Raw genomic sequence first — 25,199 nt, forward strand, 5'->3', positions numbered from 1 at the left:
AGTCCTAGTGAGTAACGACACGGCCAAAGGGTCGTCGGTTGACGACATGAGAGGTCGTCAGATGGGCCGACGACATAAGGACCGACGGTCGACGACATGAGAGGTCGCCAAATGGGCCAAGAGGGCCGGGTCGTTACAATAAAATGGCGCCCTTTTATTGTAACGACCCGACCCTCTTGGCCCATTTGGCGGCCCATTTGGCGACCTCTCATGTCGTCGACCGTAGGCCCTTATGTCGTCTGCCCATCTGTCGGTCGTGCTGTTACTCACTAGGACTTTCCACCCCTGGCAGTGGATTTTTGCCTCCCCCAGGATTCGAACTCTAAACCTCCAGGTTTAAGTATTAGAATTTATGAATCCTGGTAACCAAGTGAGATGATCTCACTTGGTTACCAGGATTCATAAACTCTAATACTTAAGCCTAGAGGTTTAGAGTTCGAATCCTGGGGGAGGCAAAAATCCACTGACCAGGGGTGGAAAGTCCTAGTGAGTAACGGCACGACCAAGGGTCGTCGGTCGACGACATTAGAGGTCGCCAAATGGGCCGACGACATAAGGGCCGACGGTCGACGACATGAGAGGTCACCAAATGGGCCGCCAAATGGGCCAAGATGGCCTGGTCGTTACATCAACAACACACACTATAAGTAATATCATTTCCCAACTTATCGGGCTTATTGATTTATCGAACTAAATCTCACCCATTGATAAATTAAAGAAATAAATATCAAATATATGTGCTTGTTATTATATTAGGATTAAGAGCACACACTTCCATAATAACTGAGGTCTTTGTTCCTTTATAAAGTCAGTATAAAAAGAAACGACCTCTAATGGTCCTACTCAATACACTCTAAGTTACTAGTGTAATTATATAGTTAAGATAAACTAATACCTAATTACACTACGACCTTCCAATGGTTTGTTCCTTTCCATCGTGGTCGTGAGCTACTGTTTATAATTTATAAGGTACTGATAACATGATTCTCTGTGTGTGACACCATACACCATGTTATCTTCAATATAAATTAATTAAACAACTACATTTATCATAAATGTAGACATTTGACCAATGTGATTCTTATTTCTAGATAAATATTTATACCAAAAGCTAGGCTTTTAGTATACATCCTAACAGAACATCCACTCCATGACCTGTCCAGATTTCCACCTAGTCTACGACTATCAAAAGTTTCACCTAGAGTCCCCGACTCTAGGATTTTACCTAAGGTGCTTGACCTGCCAAGACTTCACCTAGACCCCCGGACTAGGACTTCGTTGCCTAACCTCAAATAGGAATTTCCACCTTCCTAGAATCCACTAGGACTTTTGCCTAAGACAACTTAGGACTTTTCTGCAAGCTCATTCACACTTGTTAGATAACATGACAACTTAACTTTGAACCCCTTTGTCATTAACAAAACACAGGTTTAATTGTCTAGTATTTTCTGCACCAACAAAATCTCTCTTTTTGATTATGACAACCTGATTCAACAGCTAAGTAAAACACATAGCAGAAGAATATAGCAATTAAGAAAAATATAGCAATTTTATCACAACATATATATTTATGACAACATACAACAATATGACAATTTTAATACTAAGGCAATTTTAACTCCCCCCTAATTTATTACTTCCCTTAATTTTTGACCATTCTCTCCCTCTTTGTCATATATCAAAAACACTTTAGGGAGGAAACGTATTTCTAACTTTTTAAATACTTTGAAATATTAAACAATATTTTGGAACAAAACACTTTTTTTTTTAAAAAAAAAATCCAAGTAGGGAATTTAACATAGCTAAAGAAAGAAAAAAAACTTTTTAACAATACTTAAATTTTTTAAAGGCTAAAAATATAGGTTTTAAAACTTAGTCTTCCAAAAATTTATAACAACTTAGCCTTTTTATAAATCTTTGACAGAAAATTTTTAAAGGATACATAAAGATCGTGAGAAAGAACTTAATCAAAAACTTAGTCAAAAAGGTATTTTATCAAGTACTTAGATTTTGAAGAAATATTTCAATAAAACTTATTTTTCCAAAATATTTATACTTAGGGTTGTTTTCCAAAAATAGTTTAAAAAAATAGTTAAAAATAGATAGTTAAGTACTTTAAAAATAATACTTAGTGAAGTACTGAACTACTTTGGTTAAAAACAATTTAAATACTTACAAAATTAACTTTGAAATCTTGAAAAAGAATACTCTAACTTTTAAAAAATTTAATGCCATAACTCCTTTCACTCCCCCTGGATTAATGCTTTAAAAATTTTAATTAAGTGCTTTAAGTTTTAGGGTCCTAGAGTCCAAGCATGAGAGTTCAACATAAAAACAACAAAAAAAACTTCAACAAACATCTACTTTCCTTAGAAAAAATGTCTAACATTTAGCTACTAACTATTTACTATGAGGTAGTGACTTTCACTTGGTTTGCTAAGTTAAGTAAGTGTTCCAGTTAGTTTGACTAAAATGGATAACTTAACTTGATCAATTTGACTTGGTATTTATTGCCCAGACTTATGTTGATGCACAAACATAAGCATTCTGAAGTCCAAGCAGTACCCTAAGCATTTCACTCCATTCTAAGTATTTTTCATACACAAGCAAGGTATTTCGAGTGTGCTTGTGAGATGCTCTGGCTGAAACCTATGTGTACATGCTTTCTAGGGGTAGATACCTAGGTTAAGTCTAATCTTTTTAAAAATACTAGTAAAATTGGGAATTTTGAAGAAAATAAAATAAATTATCCTAGAATTTTAAGACCAAGCTAATTTTGAAAAGATAATAAAAAAAATCATAACTTTTGAAAAAGCAATACTATAAAAGGGATGATTGTGAAGGTTATTTTTTTAGAATCTATTCTATTAAGTACATACTTAATTATCTTCTAAATGCATTGAACTCAAGTTCAAGTGGGATTTTGTAAAAATATTAGCTAGGTTTGACTTGGACTCAACATAGTCAAGTACAATGTTACCCTTAGCTACGTTATCCCTTACAAAGTGATGTTTAACTTCTATGTGTTTAGTCTTTGAGTGGTGTGTTGAATTTTTAGTTAAATTTATTGAACTTACATTATCAATTAAAATTTTTATATTTTTATATTCTAATTGATAATCTTTTAAGGTGTGCATTATCCATAGTAATTAAGATGTACATTTTTCCATGGCTATGTACTCATTCAGTAGTGGATAAGGCAACACATTGTTACTTTCTACTAGACCAACTTACTAGGCACTGACTTAGAAATTGGCAAGCTTCGACTTGTACTCTTTCTATCTAGTTTACACCTAGTATAGTCTGAGTTAGAGTATCCAATTAAATCAAATGTGCTAGTTCTAGGGTACCAAAGTCCTATACTTAGGGTTCCTTTAATATATCTAAGTATTCTTTTAATATTAGTTAAGTGTGATTCTTTTGCATAAGATTGGTACCTAGCACACATACCTACTGCAGATAAAATATCAGGTCGACTTGTAGTTAGGCATAGTAGATTTCCTTGCATTTCTATAATATTTTAAATCTACTGATTTTCTTTCTAAATCAGAGTCAATTTTTGTATTAGTTGTCATTGGGGTATTTATATTTTTGGAGTTTTTCATTCTAAACTTTTTAATTAATTCCTTAGCATATTTAATTTAAAAATATATGAATTCCTTCTTTTATTTGTTTTATCTGTAATCCTAAAAAAAGTTAAGTTCACCTACTAAGCTCATTTCAAATTCATTTTATATTAATTTGATAAATTCTTTTAAAAAGTTTGTATTTGTTAGACCAAATATTATGTCATCTACATAAATTTGAGCGATAAAAATATCTTTTTTTAAGGTTTTAACGAATAAGGTTCTGTAACGCCCGAAAAAATTCTTGAAATACTTTTATAAATATCCTAGTATTTTTCTGGAATTTTAGGATATTTTTACAGAATTTTTAGAATAGCGGAAGTAGCAAAAATAAATAGAATCGTAAAATAGCCTACGCGGGAATTGAACCCAAGACCTATTGGGTCCTACGACTTATGGTGAACTCTAGTAACCAAGTGAACCCAGCAGGGCCGTGCTAAGAGAAGAGAGAATCAATTATATTTATGTTAGAGTTGGGCCGAATTACCCACTTAATATAAATAGGGAAATGATTAAGTAAGGATTTATTTTGATCGGGATTTCTTTCTCCCTCAAACCCTCACCGCCGAACCTCTCTCTCTTCCGCACCCTCTCTTCCTCACGCCAAAGCCAAGGGAAGGCTGGGGTTTCATCCCTAGGGTCATAAGGGCTCCTTCCGGCGACATCTCGGATACGAGGACGTTCCTTTCCGCGAGAGGAACACGCAGACGCAAGGAGATCGCCGAAGGGATCTTCTCCACCGGAAACCTAGCGTCTAGATTTGTAAAAAACTTCGAGCAGGAGGTAAGAAACCCCTCACCTGCAGTATAAGTAGTTCTCGTGTGATTTTCTTCTTAGTTTAGTAGCATATGAATTTTGACACTTAGGCTATGCAATAGCACACACCAAGTGTTTGATAATATGTTCCGCACAAGTAAAATGCAACCTAGGCATTTTAATAGCTTAGCTAAATGCAATAGAAGCATTTAGTTAGTATATGTTCAGTTTTATTACATCTTTTATGGGACTACGGTCCAATGGGTGGGCTCCCACAGTCGCCTCTAGGTTCAGACAACCTAGCTCTAGGTTCAGATAACCTAGAAATAACAAGATAAGAAATTTCAGCTATAATCAGTATTTTATTTTCAGCAGTGGCACTGTACTGGACTAGATGTCCATTGGGTTGGGCTCCCACAGTCGTCCCTAGGTTTAGATAACCTAGTAAACCCTACTAAATTTGGGACTTGCAAACCCGGGTCTAGTTAGGGATGCGCGCATAGCAAGTACAGTTGTCGGGCCCATCAGCAGCATGATTAGTATTTTGATCTATTATTATAAATAGTTTTTCAAAATCTCACAAACAGTTATGTGAACATGATTTAAATTCAGTATTAGCTTAGTTCAGTTCAACTCAGTGTTGTATCAGTTTAGCTTCTTTCCATTGATACATGTGATAGTTTCATGCTTAGCTCTTGATATCCCATGACTAGCTTGATGCCATATTTTAGTATTCATGATTAGTAAATTCAGTATTTAAATTTCAGCATATCAGCATGTATTTCACATAGCATGTTTTAAAAGCATGATTTCATCGTATACATGTTTTGTGAGGTAGATGGTTTCTTACTAAGCGAAAGCTTACATATATTTTCTTTTCCTTATACTACAGATAAAGGTAAAGGAAAGATGGACTAACGGAGGCTGGAGGGCAATGCGATGAAGATGTGTGTGGATGGAACCTGGAATAGAGATCTTGGAAGAACTGGAACATTTAAGAACTTAGCGTTTCTTATCATGTTACTCTTTGCTTACTTAGTTATCTAAATGCTTGGGAATTATGAAAAATCTGCTTGGATTGTTAGTGACCATGTTTAGAATGCTAGTCATTTGTTAGTAGGATGTTTTCCTAGCCATTTTAGAACTCATAGATGTGATTCGGCACGAAACAGTGCTGAAATCAGAGCTCAGCTGTGAAATCAGAAACTCCAATCGATCAGCAGATCGATTGGAGGCCTTCAATCGATCCACTGATCGATTGGGGAGTCTGTTTCCGCGAACAGTAAGCTTCTGGATCGATCCGCCGATCGATCTAGTGGTATTCTGTCGCGAACAGAAGGTTAAGGGATCGATTAGTGGATTGATCGAGGAATTAACTCTCGTGAACAGAGAGCTCTGGAATCGATCACTGGATCGATTGGCCAGCCTGGATCGATCAGCCGATCGATCCAGAATAATGCCCCGTGCATAGTAGCATGCTGAATCGATCAGCAGATTGATCCGAACATCTCAATCAATCAGCCGATCGATTGAAACGCCTGTTTCAACTGGAAACACTTTAGTTCAGTCCTTGATCATATGTGAAGGCTAGATCTTCTCTTTTGAGTAAAGATACAACATTTAAAAAGGTACCTTTAAGCCTAAGATCAGATTTAGTGGCAATTGGCATGAGGATAGTAAATTTTAATTAGTTCACGTTTCCGCACCTTAAGATATAGCTTAGCACAACATAATGTGACAGTTCGGCCCTATAGCCTAGCCAGTAGAAGGCGGGTCGTTAAAGAGTGGTTTCAGAGCGGTTTCCATACTTCCTACACACACATCAGCATTGAACCTGCAGCTTTCAAGTAAGAACGTCTCTCAGTTTAATTATGTTTCTTGTTTTCATGTTTAGAGATAACTAAAGCATGGTTATTTATGATAGTATCTAACATGATAACAATAGTTATGCAATTATGATTGTATTAGTTATGTATGTCCTCTATGTCTTTAGAAATGGCACGAGGACGCCCAGCTAGAAGGGCACCAGCTACTAAGCCCCAGCAAGAGGCAGGCAGTTCAGTGCCTCCTCCAGACCTTACAGCAGTAGTGGCTCAGTTACAACAGCAACTAGCTGAACAGCAACAAGAGATAGCCACCTTAAAGGCTAATCAGTAGAACACTCCCTCAGTCACCCCGGAACCAAATATAGCAACCCCAGTAGTTATAGAGGTTCCACCAGTCCAGCCTACGGCTCCAGTAGCCCCAGCAGTAGAGACAAGGAGAGAAGCCTATCTAATCCAGTGGCAGAGAGTTAAGCCAGAGAACTTCTCAGGCACCAGTGAACCATGGGATGCTCAGGCCTGGTTCAAAACACTGGAGAGTACAATGGAGCTTCTGGACTGGCCAGAACATGAGAAGGTGAAGTGTGCCTCCTTCTGCTTGACAGGGGATGCACGTATGTGGTGGGAGAGAATTAAAGTGAAGCGCCTAGTGAACCAGATGACATGGGCTGATTTCAAGAAGGAATTCTTCGAGGAGTTCTTTCACACACGGGTCACAAATCGCCACTACGACGAGTTCACTGAATTTCACCAGGGCAACCTTTCAGTAGAGGAAGCCGTGAAGAAATTTAATAGATTGGCTCGTCTATGCCTTGAACTAGTCAGCACTGAGAAAGAACGAGTCCGGTTGATGCTCAAGATGCTAAGGCCGGAAATAGCAATGAATGTGACCAGCGGCGTCCATAGGCCGCAAACCACTGAAGAACTAGTAAGCAGTGCTTTGACCACCGAGCACTACCAGAATAGCATCAGGCAGCAGAAGCAATCCTTCTCAGAGTCCAAAGGTCAAGGAGGCTCAGGTACTCCGAAACACCAGGGCCACAGCTCCCACGGCTCTAACTAGAAAGGGAACTCCAGCAACAAACGCAAACCAGGGAGTTACCCGAAAGGAGGACCAGCTAGTAAACAGCCTAGTTATCCCAAATGTGCTACTTGTGGGAAATTTCACCCTGGAGTTTGTCGTAAGGGCACACGGGGATGCTTCGAATGTGGACAAGAGGGGCATATGGCTAAGCAGTGCCCGAACAAGACTGGTGTTCCGCAACTGCAGCTGATTCAGTACGGAGGCCAGCCAGCTAAATTACATCAAATGCAGGCTACTTTAGATGGTCCGCACATCAGCCAGGGCAGACTATAAGCCTCTCCAGCTACGACTAATGCGAGGATTTACTCACTCACCAGAGAGGACGTAGCGAATGCCTCGACAGTTGTTTCAGGTCAGATTAGTATTTTACAGCAAAGTACAACTGTCTTATTCGATATTGGGGCAACCCATTCCTATATATCCAGGATGTTTTTCGAAAAGTTAGCAATACTCCCAGAGGTACTCAGCAGTCAGTTTTTGACAACACTACCTTCAGGGGAAATTATGGTATCCACATATTGGCTCAGAGCAGTGCCAGTCATTATAGCAGACAGAGAACTCTTTTGTGATCTGATAGTGCTAAATATGACTGATTACGATGTTATTTTTGGGATGGACTTCCTGATCAGATACGATGCCTCTATAGAGTGACGTAAACAGAAAGTCGTATTCCAACCCAAAGTAGAAGTGCAGTTCGAGTACATTGGAGAACCAAAGAGAAAGGCCAAGAAGTTTCTCTCAGCTCTAAAAGCACAGAAATTAATGGATTCAGGATGTACGGGATTCCTAGCACATGTAGTCAATATCAGACAGAACAAGGACCAACAGCTAGAAGGGGTCCGAGTTGTATGTGACTACCCAGCAATCTTCCCTCAAGAGTTACCAGGCCTAGCACCAGACAGGGAGATTGAATTTGAGATAGAACTCATTCCCGGTACGAATCCTATCTCCAAAGCACCTTACCGCATGGCTCCAGCAGAACTGAAGGAACTTCATGAGCAACTATAGGATCTACTTGACAAGGGCTTCATACGTCCTAGTCACTCACCATGGGGAGCGCCTGTATTGTTCGTGAAGAAGAAAGATGGGAGCATGCGCCTGTGCATAGATTACAGAGTACTGAACCAAGTCACGATCAAGAACAGGTATCCTCTTCCCAGAATAGATGACCTGTTCGATCAGCTAAAGGGAGCAGCAGTGTTCTCTAAGATAGACCTCAGATCAGGTTATCATCAGGTGAAAGTTAAAGAAGGGGATATACCCAAGACAGCATTCAGGACTAGATACGAACATTATGAGTTCGTAGTCATGCCCTTTGGCGTGACAAATGCTCCAGCTACTTTCATGGACCTCATGAACAGAGTATTCAGGGACTATCTAGATAGATTTGTTATTGTGTTTATCGATGACATTCTTATCTATTCAGGAACTCAGGAAGAACACACAGAGCACCTGAAAATAGTATTGCAGACTCTTCAGCAGAACCAGCTGTACGCCAAATTCATGAAATGTGAATTTTTGTTAGATCAGATGTCCTTCCTGGGTCACATCATCTCAAAGGATGGTATTATGGTAGACCATAGTAAAATAGAAACTGTGAGTAACTGGGAAAGACCCAAGAACGCTAGTGAGATCAGAAGCTTTTTGGGACTAGCGGGCTATTACAGAAAATTCGTAGAGGACTTCTCTAGGATAGCCTCCCCACTGACAGCTCTTACCAGAAAGAACAGGAAATTTCAGTGGACAGAGGATTGTGAGAACAACTTCAGCGAGTTAAAAAGGAGGTTGACCAGTGCTCCTATTCTGGCTCTACTAGAAAAGACCGACGGTTTTGATATTTATAGTGATGCCTCTAAATTGGGACTAGGAGCAGTACTGATGCAAAATGGCAAGGTAATCGCCTATGCCTCCAGACAACTCAAGGACTATGAGAGGAACTATCCTACTCATGATCTTGAGCTTGCAGCAGTCGTGTTCGCTCTCAAAATTTGGAGACCTTACTTGTATGGAGCTCAGTGTAGAGTGTATACAGATCATCAGAGTCTGAAGTATTTCTTCACTCAGAAGGATCTGAATATGCGATAGCGCAGATGGCTAGAGCTAGTCAAAGACTACGACATAGACATCCTCTACCACCCAGGGAAAGCAAATAAGGTGGCAGACACACTTAGCAAGAAGTCCAGTGCTACCTTATTATCCCTAGCAGCCATGTCACCGCCCCTACAGAAGGAAATCACAGATTTCAGTCTTGAACTGGTAGTGGGACAGCTCTCTACTATGACCTTAGTATCTACCCTGCTTGGTGACATCCAGACAGCTCAGGAACAGGATCCTTAAATTCAGAAAATCAAGCAAGGGATAGCAGAACCAGGAGGTGGAGAGTTTAGAATGGCTGATAGTGGGGCAGTATATTTCGGTGACAGACTATGTGTTCCAGATCAGGAAGAACTATGAAGGAAGATTTTAGATGAAGCTCACAGGACTCCCTACGCGATGCATCCTGGCTCCACCAAGATGTACCAGGACTTGAAGAAACATTTTTGGTGGCCTGGGATGAAGAGAGACATCGCTAGATATGTCAGTACCTGTCTAACCTGTCAAAGGGTCAAGGCAGAACATCAGAGACCAGGAGGAGTTCTGCAGCCTATCCAGATCCCAGAATGGAAGTGGGAAGATATTTCCATGGATTTCATAGTGGGATTACCCAGAACCCCGAATGGTTTTGACGCCATCTGGGTAATAGTTGACAGATTGACTAAATCGGCCCACTTCTTAGCTATCAGGATATCCTACTCTATGGAGCAGCTAGCTCAGTTGTATCTCAAGGAGATCGTCAGACTGCATGAAGTTCCACGGACTATCATCTCAGACAGAGACAGTAGGTTCACGTCACACTTCTGCGAGTGTGTACAGTCAGCATTGGGTACTAAGTTGAAATTTAGCACAGCTTTCCACCCTCAGACAGATGGTCAAACGGAGCGAGTGAATCAGGTACTCGAAGATATGCTCCGAGCATGTGTCCTAGACTTCAAGGGAAGTTGGTGCAAATATCTGAGTCTAGCAGAATTTGCATACAACAACAGCTATCAGGCCACTATCGGTATGACACCCTACGAGGCTCTCTATGGGCAGAGGTGTAGATCTCCAATCTGCTGGTATGAGAGTGGTGAACAGAAGGAACTAGAACTTCAGACAGATCTAGTAGCAGAAACCACAGCAGCTATACAACAGATCCGCCAGTGGATAGAGACAGCTCAGAGCCGTCAGAAAAGCTATGCTGATATGCGGCGCAGACCCTTAGAGTTTTCCGTTGGGGATTTGGTATTCCTCAGAGTAGCTCCCATGAAGGGAGTAATGCGTTTTGGGAAGAAGGGAAAATTAAGTCCCAGATATGTGGGACCATACCTTATCACTAGAAGAGTTGGCAAGGTAGCATATGAGCTAGAGCTACCCTAGGAGATGTCAGCTATCCATAATGTATTTCATGTCTTTATGCTGAAGAAGCATATCCCAGATGCCACCCAGGTGATTGAGCCCCAGAAAGGTACAAGTCCGCGAACACCTCAGCTATGACAGTCGGCCTATTCAGATAGTAGACCGAGCAGTTAAGAAATTACGGAATAAAGAGGTACCATTAGTAAAAGTTATTTGACAAAGTCACACAGCAGAAGAGGCAACTTGGGAGACAGAAGCCAGTATGAGACAGAAGTACCAAGAGTTATTCTAAGTTTAAGGACGAACTTTTTATAAGGTATGGGAGATTGTAACACCCGAAAAAATTCTCGAAATACTTTTATAAATATCCTAGTATTTTTCTGAAATTTTAGGATATTTTTACAGAATTTTTAGAATAGCAGAAGTAGCAAAAATAAATAGAATCGTAAAATAGCCTATGCGGGAATTGAACCCGAGACCTATTGGGTCCTACGACTTATGGTGAACTCTAGTAACCAAGTGAACCCAGTAGGGCCGTGCTGAGAGAAGAGAGAATCAATTATATTTATGTTAGAGTTGGGCCGAATTACCCACTTAATATAAATAGGGAAATGATTAAGTGAGGATTTATTTTGATCGTGATTTCTTTCTCCCTCAAACCCTCACCGCCGAAACTCTCTCTCTTCCGCACCCTCTCTTCTTCACGCCAAAGCCAAGGGAAGGCTAGGGTTTCATCCCTAGGGTCATAAGGGCTCCTTCCGGCGACATCTCGGATATGAGAACGTTCCTTTCCGCGAGAGGAACACGTAGACGCAAGGAGATCGCCGAAGGGATCTTCTCCACCGGAAACCTAGTGTCTAGATTTGTAAGAAACTTCGAGCAGGAAGTAAGAAACCCATCACCTGCAGTATAAGTAGTTCTCGTGTGATTTTCTTCTTAGTTTAGTAGCATATGAATTTTGACACTTAGGCTATGCAATAGCGCACACCAAGTGTTCGATAATATGTTCCGCACAAGTAAAATGCAACCTAGGCATTTTAATAGCTTAGCTAAATGCAATAGAAGCATTTAGTTAGTATATGTTCAGTTTTATTACATCTTTTATGGGACTACGGTCCAATGGGTGGGCTCCCACAGTCGCCTCTAGGTTCAGACAACCTAGCTCTAGGTTCAGATAACCTAGAAATAACAAGATAAGAAATTTCAGCTATAATCAGTATTTTATTTTCAGCAGTGGCACTGTACTGGACTAGATGTCCATTGGGTTGGGCTCCCACAGTCGTCCCTAGGTTTAGATAACCTAGTAAACCCTACTAAATTTGGGACTTGCAAACCCGGGTCTAGTTAGGGATGCGCGCATAGCAGGTACAGTTGTCGGGCCCATCAGCAGCATGATTAGTATTTTGATCTATTATTATAAATAGTTTTTCAAAATCTCATAATCAGTTATGTGAACATGATTTAAATTCAGTATTAGCTTAGTTCAGTTCAACTCAGTGTTGTATCAGTTTAGCTTCTTTCCATTGATACATGTGATAGTTTCATGCTTAGCTCTTGATATCCCATGACTAGCTTGATGCCATGTTTTAGTATACATGATTAGTAAATTCAGTATTTAAATTTCAGCATATCAGCATGTATTTCACATAGCATGTTTTAAAAACATGATTTCATCGTATGCATGTTTTGTGAGGTAGATGGTTTCTTACTAAGTGAAAGCTTACAGATATTTCCTTTTCCTTATACTGCAGATAAAGGTAAAGGAAAGATGGACTAGCGGAGGCTGGAGGGCAATGCGATGAAGATGTGTGTGGATGGAACCTGGAATAGAGATCTTGGAAGAACTGGAACATTTAAGAACTTAGCGTTTCTTATCATGTTACTCTTTGCTTACTTAGTTATCTAAATGCTTGGGAATTATGAAAAATCTGCTTGGATTGTTAGTGACCATGTTTAGAATGCTAGTCATTTGTTAGTAGGATGTTTTCCCAGCCATTTTAGAACTCATAGATGTGATTCGGCACAAAACAGTGCTGAAATCAGAGCTCAGCTGTGAAATCAGAAACTCCAATCGATCAGCCGATCGATTGGAGGCCTTCAATCGATCCACTGATCGATTGGGGAGTCTGTTTCCATGAGCAGTAAGCTTCTGGATCGATCTGCCGATCGATCTAGTGGTATTCTGTCGCGAACAGAAGGTTAAGGGATAGATTAGTGGATCGATCGAGGAATTAACTCTCGCGAACAGAGAGCTCTGGAATTGATCACTGGATCGATTGGCCAGCCTGGATCGATCAGCCGATCGATCCAGAATAATGCCCCATGCACAGTAGCATGCTGAATCGATCAGCAGATCTATCCGAACATCTCAATCGATCAGCCGATTGGTTGAAACGCCTGTTTCAACTGGAAACACTTTAGTTCAGTCCTTGATCATATGTGAAGGCTAGATCTTCTCTTTTGAGTAAAGATACAACATTTAAAAAGGTACCTTTAAGCCTAAGATCAGATTTAGTGGCAATTGGCATGAGGATAGTAAATTTTAATTAGTTCACGTTTCCGCACCATAAGATATAGCTTAGCACAACATAATGTGACGGTCCGGCCCTACAGCCTAGCCAGTAGAAGGTGGGTCGTTACAGGTTCGGTCTATTTGACCTTGGTTAAACCCCTTAGATATTAGGTGTGTTGATAGCCATTTATACCAGGCCTAGGTGCTTGTTTTAGTCCATATAAAGCTTTCTTTAACCTAAGGACATGATTTGGGCGGTCTAAGTCTTCAAATCTTGAGGATTTATTAACATAAACTTCTTCTTTCATGAACTCATTTAGGAATGCGAACTTTACGCCCATTTGTATAACTTTAATCCTTTATGTACTACATAGGCTAGCAGCATCCTGATAGATTCAAGTTTGGCTACAGGTGTATAGGTTTCATCATAATCTAGTCCTTCTACTTGGTTGAACTTCTTTCCTACTAGTCTAGCCTTGTTTCTTACTATTTCACCTTTATTGTCTAGTTTATTTCTAAAGATCCACTTAGTATCAATTATAGATTTATTTGTGGGTTTAGGTACTAGTTCCTATACTTAGTTTCTTTCAAATTGAGCCAGTTTCTCTTGCATTGCAATTATCCAGTCTGGGTCAGGGAGGGATTCTTTTATAGTTTTAGGTTTAATTTTGGAAATTAGAGCATTTGACTTAGGTTTCTATATGATGACCGAGTTCAAACTCCTAAGATCGGATCATTCAAAATTTGGTCAGATGGGTGATTGAAACTTATTCTAGAAGGTCTTATGTTAGGGTCAACAATTGGTTCTTGTGATTTACTTGATTCAAGTCTAATTTCATCATCTTCTTTATTTCTTATAATTTGATTATTTTCTTTATTTAAGTCAGGTAGGTTATTTTCTTCATCAAAATTATATTGGTTGTTTTTTAAAACTTTTAGGGTATTTTTATTATAAACTCTATAAGCCCTATTGGTTGATGAATACCCTAAGAAGATACTAGTTGAAGATTTAGATGTAAATTTATCTAAATAATCTTTGTTGTTTAATATGTGAACTTTACATCCAAAAACTTTTAGACAATTTAGATTGAATATTTTATTGTAATATATTTTGTAAAATTTATTAATTAATATTTGCTGTGTTTATTACTTCAGCCCAAAATTGGTTACTCAGATTATATTCATTTAACATGGTTCTGGTAGCGTCTTGTAGCGTTCTATTTTTTCATTCCATTAGTCCATTTTGTTAAGGAGTTCTAAGGCATGAAAACTCATGATTATATCCATTAGTTTCATAAAATTTAGTAAACTTATGATTTTTGAATTCTCCTCCATGGTCACTTCTAATTCTTTTAATTTTGGTATCTTTTTCATTTTCAATTAACTTGTAAAAATTATTAAAAATTTCAAAAGTTTCATCCTTAGCTTTTAGGAATTTTACCCAAGTAAATCTTGAGTAATCATCAATTATAACTAGGTAGTATTGGTTTTTACTTTGTGATTTGACTCTGTGTGAATCAAATAGGTTTAAGTGTAGGAGCTCAAGTATTGAGTTGGTTCGATTTAGGTTTATTGGTTTGTGCGTTGACTTTGTTTGTTTACCTTGTTAGCAACCATTATAAATTATATTTTCTAAATTTTTTAACTTAGGTAGACCTCTAACTAAGTCATTTTGACTCATTTTTTAAATGAATCTGATATGAGTATGACCCAATATTTTGTATCACAATTTAGTTTCCTCTTGTTGTGTCAGAAGATACTTGAGTGAGGAGGTCGGTAGGTTAATTGTGTAAATATTATTTTTCCTAATTCCCTTAAGTGTAATTTCAGGATTTTTGACATTTTTAATTAAGCACTCAAAGTTAGAAAACGTTACTAAGTATCCAGAGTCACATAGTTGACTTATGCTAAGTAAGTTAAAATTAAATTTATTAACTAATTGAACTTTTTAAATAACAAAATCGGAACTCAGTTCGATATTACCTGTTCTGATTACCTTAAGTTTTTCATCATTACCGAACGTAACTGACCCTAGGTTTTTAAGTTTTAGATTGATGAACTTTAATCGGTCTCCAGTCATGTGTCTGGAGCATCCACTATCCAACATCCATTGGTCCAAATCGTTATGTTCCAACACATAAAATATTTAATTTGGATCCAATTTAAAAAAATTATAAGATGGATTGACTGAGTTTAATCCCTTATTTTCCATCTCACCCAATTTAGGTTGTCAATCATGTTATACTTATGGATAATAGTGAGATGGTTGATTGAGTTTCACTTAAGTTTAATTTAAGTTAATTGATTACTTGATTAAGTTTGAATTAGATCAATTGATTTAATTAATTAAGTTTGAATTAGGTTAATTAATTAATTAATTAAGTTTAATTTGAGTTAATTGATTAAGTTTGAATTAGGTTAATTGATTAGTTTTAATTTAAGTTCATTGATTAAGGTTGAATGAAGTTAATTGATTAATTTTAATTTAAGTTAATTGATTAGTTTAAATTCATTATTAAGGTTAAACGATTAATTTTAATTTAAGTTAATTGATTAGTTTAAGTTTTTTTGATTAATTTTAGTTTAAGTTAATTGATTGATTGATTAAGTTTAATTTGAGTTAATTGATTAATTGATTAAGTTAACTAATTTTTTACCTAAGTCCATCTCACCTTTTTCTAGATTGTTAATCAGAGAACCTTATAGGTTTTTGTGAGATGGTTATTTTATCTTCAATTTAGATTAAAATTTAAGGATTGATTTATAATTGAGTTAGACTAAGGTTTAACAGTTAGTCAATTAAATATTTATTTCAATAATTGGTTTCTAGGCTATGGCGAGACACTAGACCTTCTTGGGTATTGAAGCAACAACTACTTCTAAACAAAGCCTTTTAAAGAAATTGAATATATAATTTTCTTTCTGAAAATCCTAAATCTAACTAGTAAGTGTGAATCAAGCCTAAATCCTTATTTATCCTAGTCTAATCATGTATAATAAAAGCAGTAAAGAAAGTATCAAGCAAATTTATCTAATAATGGAGATGGTCTTTCTATTGACTCCCCTTAGATCATAGCCTCGATAGGGTCTATCAAGGTAATGAATTTGATTCTTGGGGATCTAATATTGACCAAGTCTAATTTGATTAATCAAGTTAGACTTGGGGACCCATGCTTGGACTATTCTTCTATTTGTTTGATTAACAATAGATAGATAAAATTTAAATTTGTGTTTAGACTTATATCCAAGTTCACATCGATTGTATACGACTCTTTATTTTCCAAGAATCATATCAAGATTTTTGGAACCCAAGGTGAACCTCTCGAATGTATCCCTCATTTCCTTGACTTGACTTTTCAGATGGGAGTTCTCTTCCTCAAGTTATTGGACTTGAGTTGAAGTTCCAGTCTGAACAAATTCAGTCAAGAAGCTTTGGTTAGTCATTTCCTTAAGGGCTGTTATCTCCTTTTAGAGTGACTTGACCTGAAGGTCGGATTTGGTAGCTTGCGCATGAGATAATTTACTAGGTTATGTAGCTTATCTACTTGAGAAGAACTTACAGCGTGGTTAGGCCGTTCAGAAATGAATACGGATCCATGGCTTCTCTCGGACTCAGTTTCTGATTTGCTCTCATTTTCAAAATCGATGACTTGATCTCAGGCCGAAAGTGCGAGGAAACTCGTCTGTTCGAGATCTTCGTCAGAGTCTTCTAATGAAGATTTATCCCACGTTGTCTGCAGTGTCTTCTTCTTCCATTGCTTCTTTGTTTCCTTTTGGTTTGGATAACTGGCCTTGATATGTCCTCTCTTGTTGCAGCTGTAGAAGGTAACTTCGGACTTGGCCTTTAGACTCAATTATATTATCTTTAATTGGATCACCTTCTGTATCTCCTTTTTGGTGAATCCCCTCTTCTTCTTGTACAATTTCCAAACTAGATTCATGAGTTCGGCTGTAATTTCGTCATCTTCTTCTGAGTTTGATTTGTCTTCGAACTCAGGTTTAGTTCAGCACTTGATTTTTGGTTCTCGTGTTCTACTTGTTAGAGTGTATACTAAAAGCCTAGCTTTTGGTATAAACATTTATCTAGAAATAAGAATCACATTGGTCAAATGTCTACATTTATGATATATGTAGTTGTTCAATTAATTTATATTGTAGATAACATGGTGTGTGGTGTCACACACAGAGGATCATGTTATCAGTACCTTATAAATTATAAACAGTAACTCACGACCATAATGGAGAGGAACAAACCATTGGAAGGTCGTAGTGTAATTAGGTATTAGTTTATCTTAACTATATAATTACACTAGTACACTTAGAGTGTATTGAGTAGGACCATTAGAGGTCGTTTCTTTTATACTGACTTTATAAAGAAACAAAGACCTCAGTTATTATGGAAGTGTGTGCTCTTAATCCTAAATATAATAACAAGCACATATATTTGATATTTATTTCTTTAATTTATCAATGGGTGAGATTTAGTTCGATGAATCAATAAACCCGATAAGTTGGGAAATGATATCACTTATAGTGTGTATTGTTGATTATAGAAGGAAACTGTGTCCTAGTGATCTAGGTTGAGAATGTCCTCAAGAGGAGCTCATAAGGATTGTCATGTTAAACCCTGCAGGTGGACTTAGTCCGACATGACGATAAGGTTGAGTGGTACTACTCTTGGACTAAGATATTAATTAAATGAGTTGTCAGTAACTCGCTTAATTAATGGACATTTGACATCTTAAACACAGGGAGACTAACACACTCATAATAAGAAGGAGCCCAAAATATAATTTGGGATTGGTGCGGTAGTTCAATAATAGTTCTTTAGTGGAATGAATTATTATTGATGGAATTAAGTTGTGTGTTCGGGGCGAACACGGGAAGCTTAATTTCATCGGGAGACCAAAACCAATTCCTCCTCTCGGTCCCTATCGTAGCCTCTTGTATATAGAGATTTATACCCACCACATACCCACCTTCTTACCCAACCAATAGGGGCCGGCCAAGCTAAGCTTGAAGCTCAAGCTTAGGGCCGACCAAGCCTAAAGGTTGGCCTTAAGGTGGCCGACCAATAGCTTGGAGCCCAAGCTTAGGTGGCCGGCCACATCATATTAAAAAGGATTTTTTTTTTTAAATTATTTCTTATGTGGATATCATAGTTTTAAAAGAGAGTTTAAAAATTAAATCTTTCCTTTTAAAGCTTTCTACAAAAGATTAAGAAAAGATTTGAAATCTTTCCTTATTTGTAGATTGAAAGGAGATTTTATTTTTAAGAAAAACTTTCCTTTTTAACCATGATAATAATTTAAAAGAGAAGTTTAAAAATTAAATATTCTCTTTTATTAGTTTCTACAAAAGATTAAGAAAAGATTTGATATCTTTCCTTATTTGTAGATTGAAAAGAGATTTTAATTTTTAGAGATAACTTTCCTTTTGGAAATTATCCACATGTTTAGAAGAAGAATTTTAATTTATAAAATTTCCTTTTTATTAACCAATCATGAAGGGATAAAATTATTGGAGAATTTTTTATAAATTTCTAGAAACAAATTAGGAAGTTTTAATTCTTGTGTGAATTAAATTGTTTTGGGGAATTAGAAGTGGCCGACCATTATTATTAAAAGAAGAAAATTGTTTTTTAATTAAAATAATTTTTCTTTTTTATGACAAAAGAATTAAGGAATTTTTTATTAAAATTTCCTTATTTGTCAATACCAAGGATTATAAAAGAGGGGGTAGAGGTGCCTTCACGGGTTATCAACTCTATTATTCTTCTCCTCTCTTTTCCTCCTTGGTAGTCGGCCCTAGCTTCTTCCTCTTCTCTTCTTCTTATGGCCGGCGGCAACCTCTCTTGGAGCTCTTGATGGTGGCCGGTTCTAGCTAGGAGAAGAAGGAGAGAAAGGTGGTTTTGTTTCTTGCATCCCTTGGAGCTTGGTGGTGGTGGCCGGACCTCTACTTCTCTTGGAGAATTGTGGTGGCCGAAACTTGCAAGGAAGAAGAAGGTGCTTGGTGGTTCTCATCTCGGAAGATCGTTGCCCACACAACGTCCGAGGTTAGAAGAGGAATACGGTAGAAGATCAAGATGTCTTTTTAGAAGGTATAACTAGTAATTTTTCCTTTCCGCATCATGCTAGTTATTTATGGAAATAATACCAAATACAAGAGGCTTACGATTCTAGTATTTCAAATATGTTTTTCGAAGTTGTGTTCTTTTATTTTTCTTTTCCTTGTGATTTGATTGTTCTTTTTGGTTGACCTAAAGTTATTTTAGGAAATTAAATATTAGCTTTCCATAAAAGGTTTTGTCTAGTCGGTGGTGGTTGTTCCCATATCCAAGAAGGCCATGTGCCTCGCCACGTCAGTACTGGGAACCAATTATGGAAATTAATATTTAATGGAATTAATAACTTAGGTGATTTGGATCAAACGTGTTAAGTTCCGCAGGAGATCCAAGTCTAAACCTTAAAGAACAAATAGATTAAGTTTTGGATCAAACGTGTTAAGTTCCGCAGGCGATCCAAAATTTAATTTAAAAGAACACATGGTAGCTAGGAAAAGGTTCAGATCTTTGTACAAAATTTTTGTACAGTGGAATCTCTAGGTTTTCCGAGTAGCAACCAACACTACTTGTAACTGCGACCAAGGCAATACCTTTCTCAACCGGCAGTGCATTAGTCTTTTCGTAAAGTTTGAATTTAGAAAATAATTCATCTAATTTAATTAAGGAAAGGTCTTTATACACCTTGTAAGTATCTACCATTGATACCCACAAGGTGTTCCTAGGAAAGACATTTAGCGCATACCTAATGACGTCACTATTTGTCACCTTTTGACCAATTGTGTAGAGACCGTTGAAAAGGTCTTGGATACGTGCGTGTAGTTGACTTGCTGTCTCACCCTCCTGCATTTTTATATGATACAATTTATTTAGAATTAAGTCCCGTTTGCTTATCTTAATGTCGGAAGTTCCTTCGTGAAACTCAATCAACTTTTGCCACAGCTCCTTTGTGCTTGAAAATGGGCCGACTCAGTTTAATTCTTCTTTGGTTAGGTCGCATTATAAAGTACATGTTGATTTAGCGTTGGCCTCAATCTTCTTCATTAGACTTGTGCCCTAGTTCTAGTATGGCATTGGTTTTCTAGCGCCGTCGAGTGGAAGTGCTAGGCCAGTCTAGATAATCATCCACATCTCGACTTATGTCTTGAGGTGGTACTCCATTCGATCCTTCCAGTAGCCGAAGTCATGACCAGAGAATAATGGTGGACGTGTGGTGCTATAATTTTCTTGGTGGGCCAGTAAAAAAGAGCTCTTGAAAAAAAAATAGAAACTTGTCTCAAGACTAGGTCTTGGCTTAGTAGTGTGGAATAAAGGATTAAGCAAATAAATGAACTTGAGTGGTATTGCACCAGTTTCAAGAAAGAAGAAAACTTGATTGCGATAAAACTTGATCGGAAAGAGGCAACTATACCGATTCTGATCGACTTTGAGAAATTTAAAAACTAATACCACAAAAAATTTACTTGAATGGTGGTTTCACCGATTCGAAGAGGTCTCGCTCTGATATCAATTGTAGGATTAATGCGTGTTAGAGGGGGGTTGAATAGCACTCATGACTTTTTCACTTTTCGGAAAACAAATAGAATAAAACGTAGCAGAAATAAGTAAATAGATAAAGCAAGCGCTAACACTTTTGGTTACTTGGTTCGGAGCCTGTGACAACTCCTACTACAAGGCCCTCGATTGTTGATCGCTTTCGTTGGGCAATCACTATAAGTTTGAGAAATCTTTTATAGAGATGACAAGTCTAAATATTGAAATTAACAAGGTTTACTGACAATAAAGAATAATAACAATTTGTTGATTATCGGAGCAGCATTTGAGCAGCGCACAAGAGAGCAGAAGTCGTTCAGATTTAGTTGTCTTGAAGTACTAGTCAAGACTCCTTTTATAGCCGAGTCAAACTTGATCAAGATCCACTGATCTCGGGATCACTGTTTGACTCGGTGCTGATCATTCGACTGATCCAGGTGTTTGGTCTACCGAACCTTCTGAACCTGCCTAGCTTCCCATCCAGATTCTAATGCTTTGAATAGAGCCTTTGTTTGGTTGACCGATCCCGTCATTTGGTTGACCAATCTTTATTTCCTTGCTGGCTTATCTAGTCTGATCAACCCAGTCCGATCGAGTTAGCGCCTATCCACGGTTCGGTCAACTGAACCCAAGGTTCGATTGATTAATCCCTTGGTCGAACCCGATCAACTCACTGAAAATTTGATCCTTTTGCTTGGGGGTTCGGTCGACCAATCTGGACGTTTGGTCGACTGAATAAGACAAACTCTGACCCTATAAAAATGTTAGTCATTTTGTAAAACAGAGTTGGAATAATAGCAAATAATATGAAATTTAACTTTTGATAATATCCAAACTGTTCGATTCTGACTTTCGGATTTTCCGAAAATCTTAGGTTGAATTGACACTTACCCTCTTTGGAGAATGCACCCTCACCTACTCCTCTTAGGAGAAATTACTTTTTGCCAAACCGGTCATCTAAACTGTTTGGACTTTTGCTCAGCGTCTAAGACTTCAGTACTTCATGTTGAACGTTCGCTCCATAACCCGTCCAGACTTCCACTTGGTCCGCGACCACCAAGATTTTCACCTAGAGTCCTCGACTCTAGAATTTCGCCCAAGGTACTCAACCCACTAAGATTTTGCCCAGTGCCCTGAACCAGGACTTCATTGCCTAACCGCAGCTAGGACTTTTCACCTGCCTAAAGTCCACTAGGACTTTTATTTAAGATAATTTAGGACTTTCCTGCAAGCTCAATCATACTTATTAGATAATAAGACAACTTAACTTTGAACTCCTTTGCCATTATCAAAACACAGTTTTGATCATCTGGTGCTTTCTGCACCAACAACATCTACTCCCTAGAATAGAAGATCTACTACATAACAAGAGGAAAATTGATCACAAAGATAACACTAATCTACACATCCAAATCAAGAAAGTAAGGAAAAGGAAACTTAACGAGTGTCGATGAGCGATCTTCATATCAATCCTTGCTAATGGAGAGATGGAGAACTAGAATCCGTCCTTGGATCATCGAGTTAAAGCCTCCCGAATGCTAGGTTTAGAGCTTTGAATTGTCTTCCCCAAAGGGGGAAACTTCCTCCTCTAATTTAGGGAAGAAACCCCTTTTTATAGGCTAGTACAACCCAAGCCACGAGCCGTGCCTCTTGGGCACGACCAAAGCCTATTAACTACTGGAACTAGTGCACGACCATTTGAAATCCATATGGCCTGAGTAAAGTTGGTCCCTTGAGGTGAGACACGGCCGTGCCACACGACACGGTCCCTCTCCAATTGAGCTATGGAAGAACCATATGGTTGTGCAGATCTACATAACCTGAAGTTGTTGGCCACGGGAAATTCCACACGGTCGTTCCTGGGGGCACGGGTGTGTTCTAGTTACGATCGAGCGAATTGGCACCGTTGTGCCAAAAGGCATGACCCTTCTTTGGTATTTTCTCTACATACTCCTCCTTAGGGCGCTTCCTGTAACACCCCAAATTTCATGATTTGGAGTCCTAAAGGACCTTATTAAAATCCAGAAATGCTTTAGAAAAATTCTAGAGATTTTTAGGAATTTATAGAATATTTTTATGCAATTTTTGGAGGTCGTTTGGTATTTTTACTAAACGAAAGAAGTTTCGACAAAAAAATGTCCAAGCAGAGGCTTGAACCGGCAACCCCTGACCCGAGCAAAACCCAGCTAACCAACTGGGCTAGCAGTTATTACTTGATCAAATAAGGGTCGAATTGTATTTAAGTAATAAATAGTTAATAGCAGAATAAAAGGAGAATAAAAGGCTTGGCTGGGGACTTGAACCTGCGACCTTTGGCTTGGTCAAAACCCGGCTGACCAAGTGATCCGGCCGTCGGTTTTGTTTAGAAAAGGTAGGAAAATTTATTTAACAAGTTAACAGAATATGGAGATTATAAAGAGGGATAAGTTGAGGAGGTAAAATCCCGAGCCCTAATTTCTCCCGACCCGAAACCTTTTCCTCCTCCTTCTCGCGGCGCGACGCCATTCTTCTCTCGGGCGAAAACACGAAGGAGTTAGGGTTTCCTCTCTCCGACGGCCGGCGAAGGCTTTTTCTGACCGGTCTTCACCCGTGCGTGACCACCTCGACGCGGGGAGCTCAGAAACACAAAGGAGCCGCGAGATTTGGAGTTTCTCCGAACCCTAGAAGTTCCTTTCTCCGGCAGTAAGTCCAAGAAAACTCCATGTAAGTGCTTCCTCACCTGCAGTAGAGTAGCTCCGGGTTCTCGTTTCTTCCTTGTTTTCGAATTTTGCTATGGGGATTTCCCTTTAGGGCTTGTTGCCGCGAGGTTGATTTCTTGTGAAACCTGCTGCCGAGAATCTCAAGGAAAGGAATTAATTGGTTTGTTAGGCATATGTTTTGGTTTCTACAGATTTCGAATTTATGCTGTAAAATTCTATTTAGCACAGCATTCACTTCCTTTGGTTCCCTGCCGTGATGTTCTTGTAGGAAGATGAGAAGGGGTTTCATTGGGTTTGGCAAATAGTTAGGCTTCTCAATTCTGATAACAAGCAAGTTAATTTCTTAGGTTGCAATTCAGCAAGTTTTATTCCTTTTGTTATAAATTCAACAGGTTAGTTAATTTAGTTTTCCTTCAACAAGTTAGCTAAATTCAGTCATAGTTTTTGGTGCTAGTTAGTGGGCACGAACAGCCCTATACATATATTTAGCATCTGTTTAGACCCTTTTGTACTATGTAGTGGCACGAACAACCCTTACTCCAAGTACATAGTTAGTTTTCTGTTGAGATACACAGTAGGTTTTAGTTTTGTTCATGCTAAGCAATTGACATGAACGGCAATATTTTTGGGGAGCAGCAGTTGAAAGAAAATAGAAGTAATAGCTTTGAACAAACAAAACAAGTTATATAGGTTCCATGATTTCAGCTAGTTCTAGTTTGATTTACGTCACGGAAGGGGAACGTATAGCTCTGTTAGAGCTTAGAACAGTATTGGATTTGGTGTTTGCTGTGGGCAGCGTACAGCTCTATTAGAGCTTAGGACAACCCTTCCTTCTGGAAATTTCAGCAGGAACGAACATTTTCCTTGGAGCCTTCTGTTAGTTTCCACAACAGTTTTATTTGTGTTATTTAGAGGGCACGAACAGCCTTTAATCTACGTACAGAGTATTAGTTTTCTTTGCTATTTTAACAAACATGATCAACCCTGTTGTTAGCATTGCAGTTTTAGTTACTTCGTTACTTTAACAAGCATGAACAGCTACTCTCTAAGTGTATGCAGTTCCTTTTTTAAGAATGCAGATTTTTCTTCTTTGATTTATTTCTGCTGTAGCATGCCTAAAGATTTCAGAATTATTTTCCTTTGTTTTAAACCTGTTGTAGCATGTTTGAAGAAGTTAGATATGCTTTCTTTTGATTTGTCTCTGATATAGCATGCTTGTAGAAGTCAGATTTTCTTTCCTTTGATTTAATCCTGCTGTAGCATGCCTATATTCTTTTAAGAGTTTAAGAAAAATATAAGAAAGATAAAGAAAAGAAAGAAAAAAGGCCAAGGCCTTAAGTAAATCCAAAAGTCAAGACTTTAGGGATTTTGGCACACAAGGTGCTGAAGAAAATGCCGAGGCATTATATAGAAGTATTAAAAGATAACAAGTATTTTACTTTTATCAGTGGCACTGTGCTGGACTCTCAGTTGTCCTTGGGTTGGGCTCCCATAGTCGTCCCTAGGTTTAGATAACCTAGTAGTAACGGCACGACCGACGGTCGACGGTCGACGACCCGAGGGTCGCCAAATGGGCCGCCAAATGGGCCGCCAAATGGGTCAGGTCGTTACAAAAGTAAAAGCACAGTTGCCGGGCCCAAGAAGAAGTTGATTATTATTTTAAAGTATTA

This window comes from Zingiber officinale, chromosome 9A (assembly GCF_018446385.1).
Source record: "Zingiber officinale cultivar Zhangliang chromosome 9A, Zo_v1.1, whole genome shotgun sequence".
In the NCBI taxonomy this organism is placed as follows: Eukaryota; Viridiplantae; Streptophyta; class Magnoliopsida; order Zingiberales; family Zingiberaceae; genus Zingiber; species Zingiber officinale.